Source organism: Mustela putorius, unplaced genomic scaffold (assembly GCF_011764305.1).
Source record: "Mustela putorius furo isolate JIRA1106 unplaced genomic scaffold, ASM1176430v1.1 tig00003942_pilon_pilon_pilon, whole genome shotgun sequence".
Classification (NCBI taxonomy): domain Eukaryota; kingdom Metazoa; phylum Chordata; class Mammalia; order Carnivora; family Mustelidae; genus Mustela; species Mustela putorius.
In genome coordinates, this window is record NW_025422087.1 from 1,707,732 (window position 1) to 1,728,090 (window position 20,359).

At 44.0% G+C, this 20,359-nt stretch overlaps 1 pseudogene; it reads left to right on the top strand.

Annotated features, from left to right (window-relative positions):
• Positions 1-10,845: 10,845 nt before the first annotated feature.
• LOC123389013 overlaps positions 10,846-20,359 on the top strand; it is a 46,007-nt pseudogene continuing 36,493 nt past the window's right edge.

Consider the following 20,359-nt stretch of genomic DNA (forward strand, 5'->3'; position numbering starts at 1 on the left):
ATGTTATAAAAAATTAAAAAAATAAAAATAAATAAAAATAAAACTTAAAATGGATTGCCGGGTGACTTAGCAGTTGTACTGTTATGGCATTTATCTCAGAGAAATGAAAACTTATGTACTAAATACAATGTACAAAAGTGTTTATAGCAGCATTATTCAATATAGCCCCAAACTAGAAACTGCCCAAGATGTTCTTCAACAAGGAATGTTTAAACTAATGATTAAAGTAAACAGTCATGTCGTGGAATATGATACAGCAATAAAAGGCAGGAGCAATTGATAAACACAACAGCCAGGGTGTATCTCAAGGCAACTGACTGAATGAAAACAGCCAATCCAAAGTGTTGTTTATTGTGTGATTCATTTATACCATATTCTTTTTTTTTTTAAAAGATTTTATTTATTTATTTGACAGAGAGAGATCACAATCAGGCAGAGAGGCAGGCAGAGAGAGAGGAGGAAGCAGGCTCCCTGCTGAGCAGAGAGCCTGATGCGGGGCTCAATTCCAGGACCCTGAGATCATGACCTGAGCCGAAGGCAGCGGCTTAACCACTGAGCCACCCAGGTGCCCCTATACCATGTTCTTGAAACAACAAAACTACAGAGATGGAGAACAGATCACTGAAGTCAGAAGTGAGGGATGGATAGGGGAGGGAATCATTATAAAGGGGACCCTGTGGTGATTGAATAGCCCCTGATCTTGATTGTGGTGGTGGTTACATTAAACTACATGTGTGATTAAATTGCACAGGACTCCACGCATATACAGACACACACGCAAGTGTATGTGTAATTGGAGAAATCCAAAACAACTCTGTGGATTGTACAAATGTCAACTTCCTGGGTTTTATCTTGTTGCACAAGATGTTAACTTTGGGGAAGACTGGAGGAAAGACGCATGGAACTTCCCTGTACAATTCTTTGTAGTTTTTTTTTTTTTAAATCTATGATTATTTCAAAATAAAGACTTAAAAGACTTCTTTTTTTTTTTAAGATTTTATTTATTTATTTGAGGGATAGAAAACAGAGTGAAAGAAAAGGCACAAAAGATGTCTTGCAGTGTCAGAAAGCAAGAAAGTGTTTAAAAAAATGTACACTAATAGTAGTATGTCAGGGCACACAGCAGCCAACAGAAAGAGCTCTCAATGGCCAAACCTGGAGCAGTGTGGACAACAAAATAAATAAAATAGTTTTGTATTATGACTTGAAGTATAAAATAAATACCCATGAGTTTGTACTAATATAGACAAATGACTGAAAAATAAATAAATGGAGAGAAGAGACAAACCTCTCTTGTAGGACAATTCTAAATAATTTATGTAGATACTCCACCTCAAGGAGTTAAAATATAATTCTTTCCTTAAGTGTGGATTTTGCATAGTGACTTCTTGCAAAGGGTAACATATGGAATGGGAGAAAAAGAGTAACTTTGCAGTAAAGAAATCTAACAAACACTCCCTCAGCCCAGTGATCAAGTGCAATAGAGACAGTGATAAATCATGGATGTGCCCTTGCAATGGTGTGAGGTGAATGCCTCCTTCCTCTGTGGTCTTCATCCCCAGTCTAATCATAAGAAAAATCAGACAAATTCCAAAAGACGGACATTTTACAAAATACTGACCAACACTCCTAAACCATAAAGGTCATTGGAAGCAAGGAAGAGTCTGAGAAGCTTTCACAGCAAAGAGGAGCCTAAGGAGAGAAGCCAACAGAATGCAATGTGTAATTCGGGAATAGAAAAGGGTCATTAGGTACAAACTAAGGGAATTTGAATGAATCATGAACTTCAGTTAATAATAATGAGTCCATACTGATCCATTAATCCTAACAGATGCACCACACCAGTGTAAGATGTTAATAATAGGGAAAACCGTGGGAGGGGGATATGGGAGCTCTCTGTACTATCTCCTCAGTTTGTGTGTGTATGTGTGTGTGTGTGTTTTGTAAATCTGAAAACTGTTCTTTAAAAAAGATGAAGTGTATTTCCAAATAAAAGTTTTAAAAAATTAAAGATTTGATATATAGTTTTTGAGCAACTACTGTGAAGCAGGCACTTTCATAATGATTGTATGGTTGAAACCATCCTGATGGTGGGGATGTTAGCATTCACTGTGTCACTGAAGGAGACCTTAAAACTCGGTAAGATCAGTTTTTTAAGATCCCCCAGTTGGTAGGTAGTTAAACCGGAATGTGTGCTCAGTCTTCTGACTTTCATCCCATGCCATTTCCCATTATGCCACCCAAAGATTTGAGGGAAAACTGGTTATTCAGTTATGGTGTTGAGACCAGTTACCAGAATGTTGTATGAACCAGAGCTCCCCATTCCTCAGTCATGCGTAGCTTTGTCATTCCTCCAGGACTCAGCACAATTCCCTAGTCTTTGCATAAGCAAGTTCTTTTTTTTTTTTTAATTTTTTATTTTTTATAAACATATATTTTTATCCCCAGGGGTACAGGTCTGTGAATTGCCAGGTTTACACACTTCACAGCACTCACCAAAGCCCATATCCTCCCCAATGTCCATAACCCCACCCCCCTTCTCCGAACCCCCCTCCCCCCAGCAACCCTCAGTTTGTTTTGTGAGATTAAAAGTCACTTATGGTTTGTCTCCCTCCCAATCCCAACTTGTTTCATTTATTCTTCTCCTACCCACTTAAGCCTCCATGTTGCATCACCACTTCCTCATATCAGTGAGATCATATGATAGTTGTCTTTCTCTGCTTGACTTATTTCACTAAGCATGATACACTCTAGTTCCATCCATGTTGTCGCAAATGGCAAGATTTCATTTCTTTTGATGGCTGCATAGTATTCCATTGTGTATATATACCACATCTTCTTGATCCATTCATCTGTTGATGGACATCTAGGTTCTTTCCATAGTTTGGCTATTGTGGACATTGCTGCTATAAACATTCGGGTGCACGTTCCCTTTTGGATCACTACATTTGTATCCTTAGGGTAAATACCCAGTAGTGAAATTGCTGGGTCATAGGGCAGTTCTATTTTCAACATTTTGAGGAACCTCTGCATAAGCAAGTTCTAATTTTCACGTCCACTAAGGAAGGTAGGAATTGTTTGATCCATGTTAAGGAAGGAGAAACAGACTCAGAGAGGTGAAATAACCTGCTCAAAGTCACTCGGCTATAGTGGATCAGGATTCAAACACAAAGCTTGCACTCTTCCCTGTAACCAGCCCCTTGAATGCCCAGCATGGCCCTATTGAGGAACGTCAGACAATCTCAGAAGTAGCCATGATTCCTTAGTCTTTTCTCTGGATGCTCTTTGTTTTGCAGGGACTAGTAGTAAGTAAGGACTCAGTTTCATCTAATGAGCAAAATCTTTGGACTATTTTTGCAAAAGGGACAAGGAAAGAGAGTAGATCACTGCCATTACAGTGGCATTACAGAATCCCTCTTATAAATCCACATTATAAAGCACAATGGCAAAATATTGCACAACCACCCCACTGTCCCCATGCCTGCTTTGACGGCAGACATGATTAATCAATCTGGAGCTCTTGTCAGCAGAGCCTGGATTCAGCCTGACAAGCCCTCCAGGCAGCCACTACTGATCCCAGAGCCAATCCTGAGATGAAAGCCCTTTCCTACCCAGCTATAGGCGCTGCCACATTTGTACGCTTACATTTTTTGACATTTGAAAAACAGGATGAGATGATGCACAAGCCACACTGGCAGCCAATGCTATAGTCACAACACAAAATTATTTCTTCAGCCTTTAATTAGGATGTGTCATCCCAACCCCATTCCTGATGCAATGTGCCTGTGCTCTGGGAAGGGAAAAACTGCCAAATGTCTGGCCTGCAGTGTCTTGATACCCCAGTGTCTCCTCTGGGCAAAACCAGGAAGCCAGTGGGAGTCCAGTGGGCTCAGTGGGCCAGCCACCCACAGGAAGAATCATCAGGGTTTATCCTTGATAGAAGACTCTGGCAACTGTAAGAAGTGGTGCCTGCAGGATGAGGTTTGATGTTTTGTTCCAGATTGTGACCCAGTACTTGTAATGGCAGCAATGACAACAGAAAGCAGTAGCCTACAGGCTCAGGAATAAGCCAGAAAATTGCCTTGTGATCCCTGCCCACTTGCTGACCCAATCAGGCCCCGGGGATCCATAACAACGGGAAGCCTAGGGTGTTGATCACAGACAGTACATATTATTCTAAAATATGCAACCAAATTACCCAAGACTAGTGCTAATGGGAATTTGCCAACCCTGATGAAAGCTAAGAAGAAAACCATTAGTCTGTACCATAGCACTTCTAAGGAGCTCACAAATTGCATGTTAGCTTAACTCATGTTTACTAGCATTTTTGTTTTCCTTTGTAGCCATGTTTCTCCCTTTGGTGGGTTCCCACAGCTCAGGACTGAGGGACCACATGGCCCCACATATAATAAACACAGGAAGTGCTCTCTGCTACGTGAATGAGTGTGAGAATATTTCCCACAGACAGAGGGCTGGCCAGGTGTTCGAGGACATAATGTCCTACCTTCTTTTCATTCTTAAAGATGTCACCACTATTCTGTCACAGTCCTGTGTCCCTGGGACACAAAGAACATACAGCCATTCCCCACTACTACACATGTGTATGCACACACACATACGTGCACACACACGGCTACTGGGGCACTGAATTTTCTTGATCAATTGAAGGGAAGAAGCAGGTGGACAGAGATGGGCCCCTGCATTCTCCATGCCCTTCTGGGAGAAGATATGGTTCACCAAGAGCCTATGGTTCACCTAGAAACCTATTCAGTTTCTCTGCAGACTGGACAAGTCCTGCACATGCTTGTCAATACTCTGAGAACGTGATCACCTGTGATGTTGGCCATTCAGTGAAAGATACCAGAAACCTGAGTGGCAGGGGACATCGGTGTTCTGTTGTCCTTCTGGGTTCCTGCCCTCTCCAGACTGAGACCTACAACAGGCTCTGTGGAAAGGACACGCCCCCTCAGAATACACCTGTCTTCCATACTTTCTAAAGATACCATGTCATCAATTTGTCACCATCCAAAGTGGACCATTTATTAATAAAGTTTTGTATTGGTCCACCTCAGAGATCATGTTATAACCCAGAGGTGGTTGCCATAGGCTGGGCACCAGCTTCAGGTCCAAGGTCCATCCATTCATTTATTTATTCACTCAACAAGTATTTATTGAGCACCTATTATGTGCTAGGTACTGGAACTTCACCAACAGTTAAGAGACGTTGTTCCATTCTCACAGAACTTGGTGGCCCAATCAGTTGTAGCCAGCATAGCAGAAGTCATTTTGATTGACACATGCCATGATGCACTGGGGGGAAAATTACCCATGGCCACTTTCCTCAAAGGAGATCATGACCAAGGCAGGGGTTTCGGGCTCATGAGCATCTCACCTGGACAGCCACGAGGAAGGCTCTCTGCTTTCCTCTCTACCTACTCTAGAAAACCAGGATGCTATGATGACCTAGGGAAGGTGGGTCTTTGGAGTCTCAAAGCCTTGGCCCCAAATCCCAGCTCCCCCCTTTCAATCTGCATGCCCTTGGACAAGCCACCTGGCTTCTTTAAGTTTCATTTTCCTTGTCTGAGAAGTGGGGGGTGACAACCACAGCTCCTGAATCAGGTTGAGAACTGAAGGAATTAACAAAGGCACTAACAGATAGTAAGCTTCCATAAATGTCAGCTTTCATGTCTGCAGTCAAATGGATGAGTACCCAGTCTTCACATATTCCTGGGTATGAGCCATAGAAGTACAGTGGGCAGTATCCAGGGAGCGAGGCAGGCTATGAGGTAGCAGGAGGCACAGGTAGGGCTCAGAATGTCCTATTGCTCTTTCTTGTAGCTGCTTGATGGCTCCTGGAGACAGCAACCCAAGGGGCCTTGTACTCTAATAGCTCTAATGGTAGAGAGCTGAAAATCCAGACCATAGGAGAAAATACAGAAGCACAGCTCCCCGAAACTGCATTCAAGCAACCGCCCAAAGCCAATGTTTATATAGAAGTATACAGTGACCAGCAAGCAAGACCTTGGGGGCTGTGTTTTAACACAAGACCGCTGACTTAACAAACAGATATTTGTTAATTATTTGGATTTTACTTCTGGTGTCAGAAATGAAAATAATTAGATTTGCATTTTATAGTGAAGGCACAAACAACTTATTTTTATCCTATGGAAACATACCACCCACATGAAAAGTCAAGACAGTTTCCAAATCATTTTGCTGTCTCTGTTTGTAGAGCAAACTCTTTCTGGTACACACCATAGCAGGCATGGGACAGAATGACCCCAATGCCTCTAGGTCATCGAAAGCCAAAAGCAAGGATGCCGTGTGTTTTGTTTCACTCGCGGACCTGTGGTCTGTGCAGAGGGGATCTGACCCTCTGCCCCACAGCTCTGGTCAGCTCCGTGCCAGGATCCTGGGCCCCTGATCTGGTTCAGCATCCCGGGACATTCACAGGGGACAGCCACCTCCCTCCCCTCTCCACCATTCACTGGTCTGAGCAAGCAGTGTCACAGTGTTCCCTAACAGGTGTCTGTGCCCACAGCACTTACCATGGCTATGACCAAAGCAGCCACATCCGTGAGGGGCCTCGGCAGAGAGGGGAAAAGCAAGAAGAGAGCTGAGTCTAGCCACAGATTTCAGAAGAAGAACCGGCTCTCCTTCTGCCCACTCTTGCCCTCCTACACTATTTTGGCAGCTGGCAAGCCCGAAAGCACAGCGTGTGAAGTTCAAATCTGGGTCTGCACTGTCAGCTCCAGCCTGGGAAGCCAAACGGTGAGAGCACGCTCTGAGATGCGGGCTGCTTTACAAAGCACCAGTCCAGTGTGCCTGGGCTCTGGGATAGATGAATGCTGACGGTCGTGTGGCCCAGAGTCTCAGGCAGGAGACAGGAGAGCTGGGGTGCTCAGGAGTCCCTCCCAGAGACCTGCCCTCAGAAAAGTCGGGCCAGGAGTTAAAGTCAGCGCCCGACAGGGCTGCAGCAAGGGCCCTCCATCAGGGTGCCCCACGCCAGCCACAGAATACTGCAGTCCCCCTGGAGGGCAACTTCTCCCACATGGGCAGGTGGGCTCCTGACGCTCTTACACACATTCACTGGACAGTGGCTGAGTTTGTGCCACATGAGGCGGGGCAAGAGGAAACTGCTCAAATGCCTGACGTTTGATAGGCACATGCTTACAGACCACGTAGTGATGGGATATTCTTCTGCATAAGCCAGTAAATGAACTTGGCGCACTAAATTGAATAGCTCTTATTATTCTGAGAAATCACTGCCCTTATTTGGTGACCACATTCCAGACACAGAGGCCAATTCTGGGCTGCTGATCCTGATAGCCTCAGATGTTCCTGAAAGCCCTTTCTTCCTTGGGCATGACTCAGGGCCCACCCCCTGAGTCGGTGGAGCCCTTCCCCTCCCCCTAAACAGAGAGGTCCCTCCTCCATTTATTGTCACACGTCAGCAGGTCTAAAACCCAACCGGTTCCCTCTCCGTATTAAAACGGCCTCCTGGGCATGGTTTAGGAAGAAGTACCCTGGTAGTAAATCAGGTCTTTCACCACAGATACTAAATAATGAATGTTATTCAGTGTGAAAATGACAGCAATTCTTCACCTGTCAGATTAAAAGGGCACAGAAAAGAGGGGTTTAAAAATAGCACCGACACTCAGGGTGTGATGGGGACAGTTGGGAGCCTGAGAGCCGCTGTCTGGCAGTCAGGGAGGCGGCAGGAGGGAGACAGCCGGGCACGGTCGGAGAAGTTCGGGAGCTCCTCGGGGCCCCAGGACTCCTCTGTGAGAACTGAAGGACTTTCTCCTTGGATGCCCTGGCCTTGGGACAAGGTCTTGCTGCCGGATTTCAACTGCAGCCCATTCTGATTCACTCCCACAATAAGTCAAAAACAGAGAGGGCTTCACTGCACACAGCGCGATGGAAGTCTCTGGATTTCAGCTTCCCACGAGCTCATTCGGAGACCCTTTGTAAATTGAGGGGCTGGAAGAGGGTCCTGGGTGGGCAGCATAATGGAAAGAGCACAGGGTCTGCGGTCAGAAGACCTGGAATTGAACTAGATCGTACAATAACTTTCTGCACAGCCCCGGGGGTTGGAGGGAGTTGGGGAGGAGATGTTATCCTGGCCTCAGGGAGCCTCGGCTTTACTAAGTCCATTCGGAGGATGGGATTCCTCCCCGCATGGGGGGTTTCATGAGATATTCTACAGGAACCACCTGTTTGAGGATCTCAATGAGTATAAGTTCTGTTCTGACTAGCTTTAGCACTCTGGCTACAACGCTGTATGGCTGCCTGTGTTCTTCTAGCCCTATCTGCCCAAAGGCTCTGCGTTGGTTTCCACCTTTACCATTTCTCTAGCTTAGACAATCACCAGCCCATGAGGGTAGTGGCTGTTTCTCTTACCATCACTGTTACCCAGTGATTGGAACGGACCCCAGTGCCCAGGAATTGTTTACTTTATATTCAGTGATCTGCTCCTCCCTAAATAATCTTGTTTTTAAGAAAACAAAGGTACAGAGTCGAAAAAAAAAAAAAAAAAAAAAAAGATTGATTCAGTCAGCGGTGAGGCTGCTGGTTGGCAGCTGGAGGGGCAGAAACAAAACTTCTACTTTAGCGGACCTGCATAGTTACTGCCTCACGACTTACTCACAATCCTGCTTTCCGTCCGTTATCAGGCCCGCCCAAGCCCGCCATGCTTCAGGGAATCAGGGCTTCCTCAGTGGACCGGTGCTCCCTCATTTGTAGGTGCAGCTGAGTTGCACGGGAAGGACTGGGGCGGCTTCCAGAAAGCCAGACCCCCAACCTCTGACCCTCAAACCTTCACTAACCAGTCTAGCCCTTCTTCCTACATCCTGCTTTCAGAGAGGAAAAGAAGGTGAACATCTGGTCGCATATAAATTACTATGTTGACAATATATGTGGTTATTGTGTTAATTAGAACACTTAAAAATTCTCAAGAGAAGGTGTGTGGTGAGATCCCAAATCCTCCGCTCAGACTGAGGCCCTGGAGTGGAATCAAGAACGGTTCTTAAACAGGCCCTGACTCTGGTCCCTGAAAGACTCTGGCTCCTCCACCCAAAGACTGCAGACCTGCTTCCAGCATGTCATTCTTTCTCCACCGCATTGGCTCCTTGCCAAGCCCTCTTAAGGGCCCTCTGTAAGTCAAGTGCAGGGGAAGAGTTCCTGAAAGCATCACCATCATCAGCTACCCAGCTGAGGGATGAAAAGATCAAAGGGCTGCCCATGCATAGCCTGGGTAAGAAGTTCCCATTCTAAGAAACACAACATTGTTGAGTTTCTGGAGGGAAGCCAGTGAGGAGGAAAGGTCTGAGCCTGTATTGAGCGGACATTGGCAAGTCCAAGGCAAAAACATTAACACCTCCTGATGAGGTCAGGAATTGTGACTTCTACAAATTCAACCACATTCACACCCCTTGTGTCTCAGAGTGTTGTTTCATTAAGGTGCGGGTCGAGCGGATGATCCCTCCCACTGCAGTATTCGCGCTGCACCTGCTCCCCTCCCCCGGCTCACGCAAGTGCGGTGGGGACATGGACCCCTGCTCTTAACCTCCATTGGGGTTTTCTGCCTCACTCCGGCAGCCTACTTGTGTCCAGGGCCAATGAATTTTCAGGGAAAAGCAATTTTTTCCTGGGGGCTACAAACACTTACCTGTAACAGATGAGTTACAAACCCCACAGTGTCTGGAGAAAAAAATAAATAAAACAGTCACATTTCCATCTTCAATATTGTCCTACCCAGGTGCCAGTGATTCATTATCAACCACTGAGGACAGCCAGAGTCTGTCCATTATAAACTGGCTTTTAGTAATGACTAGCACATACAGGCACAGAGGGAAACTAAAAAATAAAAACAACAAAAACAAAAAAACACACACACACACACACACACACACACACACACACGGAACCCAGAACTAATGGACATGATTAAAAGGCGGAAGGTTTTCAAACAATCTCTCTCAATTCCTTTTAAAAATCTAAGCACAATCTGTTTACTTCACCCAGTGGTGTCTCTGTAACTTTTCAGTGTTGTAAACTGAATTTAGATGAAAAGAAAATACTAGATATGTGCTCAGTGTCCTTTCTTGAGGAAACTGGTGACTCGTGATACATAGATGTATTCAGTGAATCTGTCAGAGCTGGGATGCTGAGACTTAATATTGTTAAAATGGCAATATCCTTCCAATTACTCTACCAATTCAAAATCCCAGCTGGCTTTTCTTGCAGGAAAAATCGACAAACCAATCCTAAAACTCATATGGGCCCAAGTAGCCAAAATAATCATGGAAGAAACAGCCAAGTTGGGAGGACTGATAATTCCTGATTTCAAAACTTATTATAAAGCTGTAGTAATCAAGACAATGTTCTACTGGTGTAAGGACAGATACATAAATGGACTAGAATTGAGAATCCAGAAAGAAGCCCTTACATTTATGACCAGTTATTTAACTGGTCTTTAACAAAGATACCAAGACATTTTATTGGGGAAAGAATAGTTTTTTTCCCCAAATAGTGCTAAAACACCTAGATACCCACATATAAAAGAATGACCTTGGACGGTTACCCCACATGATATGCAATAATGAACTCAAAAAGAGATCCTAGACCTAAACGTATAAGCTAGAACATAAAACCTTCACAAGAAAGTACAAAAGTAAGTCTTAATGACCCTGGGATTGGCAATGTTTTCTTAAATACAATGCCAAGAGCAAAAGCTACAGAAGTAGATAAATTGGACTTCATTGAACTAAAAACATTCATACTCAAACAATACCATTAAGAATGTAAAAAAGGGGAAAGATGATGGAGCAAGCGTAAAGAAACATGATCCTTTTAGTTCCAGAAAATCTGGGAAAAAAAAAAAAAGAAATCTTATCAAGCCCTCAAAGCTACTTAAGCAAGGCAGGCACTTTTGGAAAAGAAGGAGAAATAGAAAGGAAAAGGGGTCAGGTTTAAATGACTGGACTGGTTCCTACATGGTTCCTGGAGGCAACAAGATGACAAGGCGCACCTAAGATGATTAAAAGTGCAGCTTTATGTCTTGGAAATGCCAGATAAACATCACTTGGCCTTTGTTTTTTGCATCAAAGGGATTAATGAGGTGAGTTTTCTGGTGCAGGGGACCACTGCAAGGCTTCTTCTGAAGATTATTTTCAGTAGTGTATTTGTCAAAGCAAACCCCCGGGCCATAAAAATGCTGCTATGGGAATCTTATGTGACTCGGGGATTTCCCAATATGAAGTTTGTCTGAGAATTTATCTTGAAATGCAGACAAGTCAAGGTCAAGAATAAAAGCATAAAAGCATCTCTTTGACAGACAACCTACCTGAAGAAGGTTGGTGTCATTTGTTTAAAAAACATCACTCATGAAATTGCCTTTCTAGGGAAAAATTTCCAGGCAGTCTCTGGGTTCTTGCACCCTTTCCATCTCATGATATCTTGACAGTAGCCTGCTTCCTCAAGAGGGTGGGCTCACCCGGCTCTCCAGATAAATGCATCAATCAGCTCATTCGACAACTGAACCAAACGCAAAATATCAGTAAGCATAATGTGTTGGAAGCGTTTTTTTTTTTTTTTTTTTTTTTGCTTTTTGCAACTGTTATACAGTATCTTCAAAGAAGATTATTTTTCTGCCATGTCTTCAGAAGCTGCAGAGAGGTCAGGGAAAAGATGATGATGTCCATGGCAGACACATCCCATCACAGCCCAGCTCCAGGGGGAAGTTCCAGTGTGTTTTCCATACTGGCTGCCACTGCCATCTCTGAAATCAGAAAAGGACTCCTGCCATGGAGGAGGGTCCTGCTTTGTCACATCCTCCATCCTGGAGCTTAATGTTGGTGAATGAATATTCAAGCATGAATACAAGACAGTAGGGGGGCCAAGCCTATGGGTATACTTGAATCTGGCCATTCCTAGAGCCATGTTTGGGAAAGAACTTGAAATACAATCAGAAAGGAAAAAAATGACAACCCACAGTCTCAGAGACAGTAGCTGCAAATCACTTACCTGTTAATGGACTTGTACCCAGAATATGTAAAGAACTCTCACCACTCCATAACAAGAAGATGAATTTGTATCTTTGAAATCACATGCTGCTTTAAAAATGGACAAAGGATATGAACAGATATCTCTCCAAGGAAGATATATGAAGAAGGTCAATGGACATATGAAAAAAAAAACCGACATATTATTAATCACTAGGGAAATGCTAAATCAAAACCACAGGGAGGTACCACTTCACAGTTAATAGATGGTTCTAATAAGAAAGAGAAAATAATAAGGATGTGGGGAGATTGAAACTTTCCTGCATCACTGATGGGAATGTAAAATGGTACAGCCACTTTGGAGAGCAGGAATTCCTCAAAAAATAAACATGAAATTGCCCTATGATATCATCTTGAGAACTTTTACTATATTGAATTATTTTTCTATTATATTTTAATAAGAATAATGCCTTGTTAATTTATTATGCATTTTCAGAGGTGATCATTTAAAAATATCATTTGCCAGTGTATTGTACATAATCTAAAAGTAATAAATGATTCAGGTGGTGATTGCTTTCTTCACTATTATTCCTCTAATAAATTAATGTAGCAGGCCAGCCCTGAGGCTTTTTTGGAGCCATGTCACAGGAATGTTCAGTCCTTCTCAGGTTCAGATCAATTGGTAAGAATTGACAGAGACTGATAACTTGATAAAGAGTGTACTTTCTTACGCATCATCTTCCTTGAGGCTAAAACTTAGATCTCGAGTTTGAAGGATTTCCCTCAAATCCTTGATTTCCTGTTTAAGATGAAAATTCTTTTCCTACTGCATGCAACCCTGGTGCTTACCCATCTCAGTGGCTTTCCTCATTATTGCTGCTATTTCCATTACCTGGTCAGCATGGGCTCATAGTATCTTAGAGTGATGCTCATTAAATTTCATTATTATACCAAGGTCATCCTTTTGGATTGCCATTAGCAACCCAAACATTTGCCTTAGTACTTGCTTATTTGAAGTCCCAAAGCCTACTGATGTCCCTCCAGGGATGTATGAAGTTCTTTGTGCTCTTGCTACCAGTCTCCATCCGATCTCGGCTGTGCCTTCACCAGTATCTCGAGTCTTCATTCAGTTCTTGAATTTCTTCATAATATTTCTTCATTACTTCTGCTCCTCTTGAGAGCCTGGTTTGCTCATAGAGAGATTTTGCTGCTCTGTCATGGTCTCTTGATCTTCGAGCAAGAGTCATAGCATCAGCAAAGGTCTTCTCCAATGTACAACTCACTTTCTGGTCTCCATTCTTTGCAGCTGATCTGATTTGTGGAAGGATGACATGATCTCCTTAACCCCCAAAGGTGCAGGAACAGCCAGCTTGAATCCTTTCAATGAGGGAAAAGTAAGATGCTAAGAGGAACCACGTCCAAGACTTATAGTGGGGTTGGCTACCTAACTCCCTTCCTGAATCCCGTCACTGTTCTTCTGGGTCCCCTGCCTTTAGCCTGGCATTCTTCTGCTCGGGACCATGCATGACATGTGCTCTCTCCCCATAGTTAGGGTGGTTAATAATATCCCAATGAAACAATAAAATGAGATGATCGTCCCTAACCGAAAACAAGATGACTCCCCCCTGAAGCAGACCTGTCTCTCTTTTTTTAGCATGGGCCTGCTTCTCTATTGTGCATGAGAACTCATGAACACATCCCCCCTATTCTGGTCAGCTTAGAAATCTTGCAGGCACTGAGGGAATGAATATTCGTGGAGTATCCCAACCATACAATGTCCCAAAGGCAAAACTCCTAGGCAACCCTCCATCTTTAGAGTTTCTCTCTCAGACCACGAGGGCCTTGAGCAAAGATGAACTAGGATGCCAGCTGCCCCATGTCCCCCAGCCTCAGGTGGAAGGCTCTGGAGGGCTTTCAGCATTTCCGACAGTGTTTCAGATATGAGGCTGCCTTGGGCTGTGGAGTGTAAAATGCTTCTTGACAGGCTGAAGCTCTGCATGCAGGCACCGGCATGAGTTTTGTGATATGTGAGGACATACCTAATGGGACATCCTTTGCACTCGTTCTAGATAGACACTTAGATTGGAGCACTAGGAATTGATTTTCCTCCCTCCAGCTTCCATTAAACTGTGAATATTCTTCACAGCGGATGCTGATAGGGCTTAGAGAGCTCTTAAGAAAACCAAATACATTAAACCTATACCCCTGTCCCTAAATCAGCATATCTCAATATGGGGCCACAGATCATTTTTGTCACGTAGTCACCTGGGGAGTTTGTTAGTTTGTTAGACACAGCTTTTCTAGGTTCCATCTAAAAACATTAGTGCCAGGGTGCCCGGATGGCTCAGTTGGTTAAGCATCTGGGTTCAGTTCAGGTCATGATCCTGGGGTCCTAGGATTGATCCCCACATCAGGCTCCCTTCTCAGCAGGGTTCTGCTTCTCACTCTCCCTCTGCCCACAACCCCCCACTTGTGCATGCATATGTGCTCGCTTGCTCTCTCTCTCTCTCTCAAATAAATAAAATCTTAAAACAAAACAAAACCTTAGTGCTTTCTGAACTTTGGGCCCAGAGGTGGGGGGGTTGCATTTCAAACAAACTTATTTTGCACATGATTTTAGGAACTGTATGAGATGAGTTGAAGGCTGGTCCCACAATTTTAAACCCTGGGGCACCCAACTGTTCCTCTCTTTCCAAGGATACATCATGAAAAAGACAAATGGATGCAAATCTCATCATAATGAAGGAATAAACTAGGTGACTCTTCCATTTTTTTTTTCCACCACAGGGCTGCTTTAAGATACTTGTGGGGCATTTTAGTAGGACTTTGTTTTAGGAAGTCTAATTCCTGTTTTAAGAACCCACAGACGGGTCGTTCATGTTACCTCTTCCTTGCACAGCCCTGTTCACTTCCATCTCTCACCCCAGCCCCGTCTGTGACATGCGCAATTACCTTCCCTCTCTAAGCCAGCAGTTCTCAACTGTGGCTGCACATCAGAGTCACAATAGGAGCTTTTAAAAATACCAATACCCAGCTCTCAACCCAGACTGATTGCATCTGAATTTCTGTGGGTACCAACTATGAGTATTTTTAAAGCTGCTCAAGCAATTCCAGTGGACAAGCAAAGTTGAAACCATAGTTCTGGGGGAATAGTGAACTCATTTCTCATAGATTCCAAGCCCACCCCCATTTGGGTCTATGGTCCTGCCTCCACATTCTTCCCTGTCTGTGGGAATGCACTCTCCCATGATTCCGTCCATCTCCTGGGCTCCATCACTCCAAGAAAAGAATAACGGTGTCCCCAGGCACACTTCCAGACCCTCCACTACCAGTAAAGTTGCACCATTAGGCTCCTTGCTAAGATCTGCCTGTTTCGTTGCCCAGGTTTCCAGTTTGCTGCCTAAGGCTGCCTTCTCTCTCTTGCTCAGCCTTGCCTCCTGCCCTGATACAACCAAACCACACAGCTTCCCCATTAGAGTCTGACTTTAGGCCCACCAATTCAAGAACACATGCTCATCTTCATTACCCACTGAGGTCAGCTCACCTCCCTGGCCAATGCCTGAAATGTTGATGGTGCTATGGACAAGAAAAGAGAGAGGCAAGATAATTTTTTTAAGCCTCAGGCTCCTAATCTGCAAAGTAAGAAGAATAATAAACAATTCCTAGGCTCTGAGAGCCAATGGATGAGACTGCCTGCCTTTAAGGTGTCCTTGAATGCCTTCTGGGTCTATCTGTGGGCCAAGGGCAAGTCTAGAGCATCCTGAGGAATAAGAAAGATTGTGTCAGAGGTTGGTACTTAGGGCATCTTATTCTAGAACCATGCCCTGTGCCCCCAGGTTATCTTCCAGTTTACTTGGAGCCTGGACCCTACATCTGCTGTGTCAGGGAGCCCAAGCAACATGCTGCTATGTTTCACTGGCTGGCTCTAAGCTGGGGGTGGGGGGCAGCAGTATTGAGGAGAGGCAGGGCCAGACCAGGCCTGGAGCACAGGACATATTTGGCAAAAATATGCTATTATTCTGTCCACAAGGTCAAGACCAGTCCCCTTGGGGTACTTGTCCCATCCCCCAGCATCCACAGCCCTATCTACATAACTGGCTACATCATTGTTCCCATCCTGGCAGGACTTCTTGGTTGCTCTCTGCATCTCCTTGCAGACTCTGCTGCTCACACAGTCCTCCAGGAGCCACACTAGCTCCTGTGCAAATAGTAAAACCTCCCAGCAGGATGGATGTGAGTGTTAAATAGTCAACACATGGAAAAGGACTTCTCATTCCAACAAACCATGGTACCAGTGTTTGGGGTATGGTTGCCAAGGAGAAAACCACATTCTTCCACTGAGTGTCACTCTGGGCAGCTGTAGAACTCTTCCAGGACTAGGGCTTCTCCCTCTCTGGCCATCTTCATAGTCAGACATTCCTGGGTGTGACTCCCAGCTCTAAGCTCTCTGTGTGACCTTGGCCATGCATCGCATGTTTCTTGAGAACCCACTTCTCCATTTGAAATATGAGAATAGTTCAGCATTTTTGTAAATATTTCAACTATCATAATGATTCAAGATTAGAAGTAACATCACGTATGTGTGAAACATCTGGGTTATCACACACACTGACTAAATCATGGCCTTTACTATTAATATTACTGTGACTGAGAGCCAGGAAGTGTGGGATCTCATTTTGGGGGAACGAGTTTTAGAAGGGGACTTCATTGGTGTTCTCAGTGGACCCCTTAAGGGCTAATTTTCCCTTCCCTCCACCTCACCTGAGCCTTCTGCTCTACGCCCACTTCTGCACACCAATTGCCCGAAAGCTCTTGCAAACACAATGCCTAGTGTCATGTTCTGGTCCTCCTTTTTATAGGTGGGGAAATGGGTCCCCTCTGCACAGAGCCAAAACCCACATTCAGAACTTCTGGCTCCAGACTCGAGGCCCATTCCTCTGCCCGCCTAGCTCTCTCTGCAAGAGTTACATTTGGTAGCAGTTTTTGTGTTTTGTTTTGCTTTTATAAAATCATGATTATTGCTTCTTCTATCTATAGCATCATAGAGGATAACACAATGAAATGAGGAATGAGAAGCTGCCAAATCCTGATTCAGAGATGGGCTTGGTGGTTTCCTTATGTTGGTTCCTTTCTGTTTCACTGAAGGCCTGTGTCTCCTGCCAAGGTACAGCCTGGAATGGATCCAGACTTGGCCTTGATCCCAGGTCTCCTATTCTTAGTATTCTCGATATCCAGGGTAATGGGTTTCTGTTTCCCAGGCCGAGTGGCCTCCTGGACGTCTGGACATTAGCCCTTTTTTGGAGCTGGGATTTGATGTTTTCTCTCAGCCCATCATGTCTCAGCATTCGTCTCATTGACTCATGCCCCGGAGCTCCTGTTCCATTCATCTGGTCTGTTCTTATTAACTGCCCACTCCTGCCATCCCACCTGGCACTCTTTGACTCACTGGGTGGTGGGAAATGGTACAGAGTAGTGGATAAGAGGACCTAAGGTTAAATTTGAAGACCCCTAAAAACTGGGAGACCCACTACCACCACCACAGAGTCAATGTTCAGTGGTGGCCCTTGTGGACATTGTAGAGGCACATCCACAACTAAGGCAATCCAAAGAATGAAAGGACAGCAAGAAGATACAGGGTACTCATCACAGGGTGCATACCCATGTTTATGAGATAATTTGGAGAGTGCATCTGCTTCCATTTGAGGAGATAAGACACATTTATTTGAAATTCAGTCTAATTTTATGTATAATGTATACTAATAATACATATTTATGTATAAGTATACATATTTACATTAAGTTACAGAGTATAAACCAGAGGAGTTTCAAGATGGGTATGAGACTTTACCCTGCTTTCCCATTAAATTAGCCTGCCACAGTTCTATGGATGTGGGCAGAAGACTCTAGTGGCTCAGACAAAGGACTTAATTACTCATGGCACATAAAGAAGCATGTTCCCCTGTCCCACTCCCCCAAGTTCATGGGGCACAGTGGAGCAGTCCAATGGGCGGTGAACACACAGTGGGTCTCACTATGCTTAGTTAGGAAACCCTCACTCCTATAAAAGACTCCTGGCAAATCCACCCAAACTTTGCCTGGATGGAGATATTATCTTTATTATTTTGGTCAGGCAAAATGTGCTTTGTGTCCAGAGGGGGTCACTTTTTCTACATTTCAAAGTTGTTTACTACACAAACGTCCTTGAAAACTCATCCAGAACAAAGGCTATCATTGCCTCTGCTAATGAGATACACAAAAAAGCAAAAGTAACATGGAAAATTGTCTCCAAAAAGCTATAAAAATCTATAAATGAGAAGTTGCAAAGTGAGGAAGACTGCATTCTATCCAACTAAAAAGATAAGGGGTATTTCCAGTTGATTAAGGACACAAACTGATCCCCCCCCCCAGAATTTCCCTTATCTGATTCTACTTAACAATACGCCAGTGATCTGCATAGAGAGATTTCTTGAACATATGCCTGGGAGGAAAGACCATCCAAAGGATGTTGGGTGCAAGGGGACAATCAATCTGGCAGGTGTAATTTTCTTGAAAGTGATCCAAAAGGCAGCTGATTCAGTGCAGGGGATGGAGAGCTGGCTAGAAAACTTAGTGGGGCAGAGACCATGAAGGGGTCTCCTTCAGAGTTTCTTACCGAGGAAGAGAGGGATTGGATATGAGTGTTTTTGCAGGGGTGGGAACTTTGTTCCTTCTGCTTTGTGGGAAGTCTGTATCAGTGATGACAATGATCATGAACCTGGTTCTTAGTGATCTGAACCCATAGAGAGTTGTGAAATCCCAAGGAGAAAACAATCTGAAAGTCTTGCTTCTTTTGGCTTTGGGAAGCATTCTGTGACTCAGAGAACTCTTCCTTCTCCATAAGGAGGAAGGAGACCAACAGAGCAGCACGTTCCCTTCAAGTTCACAAGATTGTGTTCTTCTTTGGTCTGTGTACCCAGCATGGTGCCAAGATGTGCAAGATGCCACAGGATAAAAATGGTGCACATCTCTGGGGAGTCAACTTTCCATTCATTCATCCATTCGTTCATTCAATAGTAAATTTGTTCATTTGTTGAATCATCAATTTACTCAATTTGCCATATACTAAGTATTCCCATAGGTAATTTAAATTATAGTTTTATAGTAAATTAACATAAGGGTTTTGAAGTTAACTGAAAATTTCATGTTAAATTTTTAAAATATGACTACAGACATTAAAAACATTTCCCACTAGTTCTTTCCTTGATTCATTTACTCGACAAAATGTTACCAAGAAACAACCGTGCACCATGCATGGTTCTAGGTGTACAAATAAATGAATATGATAATTTTAGGAAAAGATAAGTGTTGTAAAGGAACTAAAACTGAACAAAGTATACATAGTGACTAGAGAGATGGATGGCTAAATTAGATGGATGGTCAGGAAGAAGATGACATTTGAGCTGAGATCTGGATGACAACAAGAAGCAACAAGATGTGAGATGACCTATGGGTGATGTTCCAGGCAGAGAACACAGCAAATGCAAAGGTCCTGAGGTTTAAAGAGCTCAAAAGGTAGGATGGAGGCCAATGTGTCTGGAGAGTGGTGAGCAAGGAAGTAAAAGGCAAGGAACGGCAGCAGAGAGAGAAAGAGACCAGCTTCTACAGGCTTTTTAAAAAGCCATGGTGAAGAGTTCCCAGGATTAGAAGAATCCCTGGGAGAGAGTTCAACAGTGGGGCAATTTGATCTGATTTATGCTTTAAATAGCAACCTTGGGCAAAAGTGAAGGTGGGAAACGTATTGGAAGACTACTCTTCGTTTATTTGCGCTTCTCCCCTGAGTGAGCAGCCCGGGCTTATGTAAATATGGGGCACAAGTGGGAGAACACCCCCAGATGCCTCTGGAATACATGGGGCAAAGACATCCTGAAGTAGATGAAAATATATGATTGAATCTTCAATGTGCACCATCAACGTGCAGACCATCAAGTAGACATCAACATGTCTGCAGCAGCTCGAAGCCAAGAACTGGATTTATAAAAAGAAAAAAGATAAGACTTACCCATCCTCCTGCAAAGTCCTCCTCTCCCTGTCATCCCCAAATTCAGAACATCTGACAGGAAGCAACATTCTCACTACACATGTACTTGTCCACTGGAATCCACCTGCCGAGCAACATGGCAATTTGGAAGTAAGGGTTTGCAAAGAGAAGAAGGAGAAACTTGCCAGCCACATCACTGCCAAATAACATTTATTAAAACCTACTGAGTGCACAGTATATAAGGAGATATAAGAACTTGGCCCTGTGCTTCTGGAACTTATGTCTGGATGGAGAGACAGGACAGAGGCATCTGCAATACATGTCACAGCCTTCAATC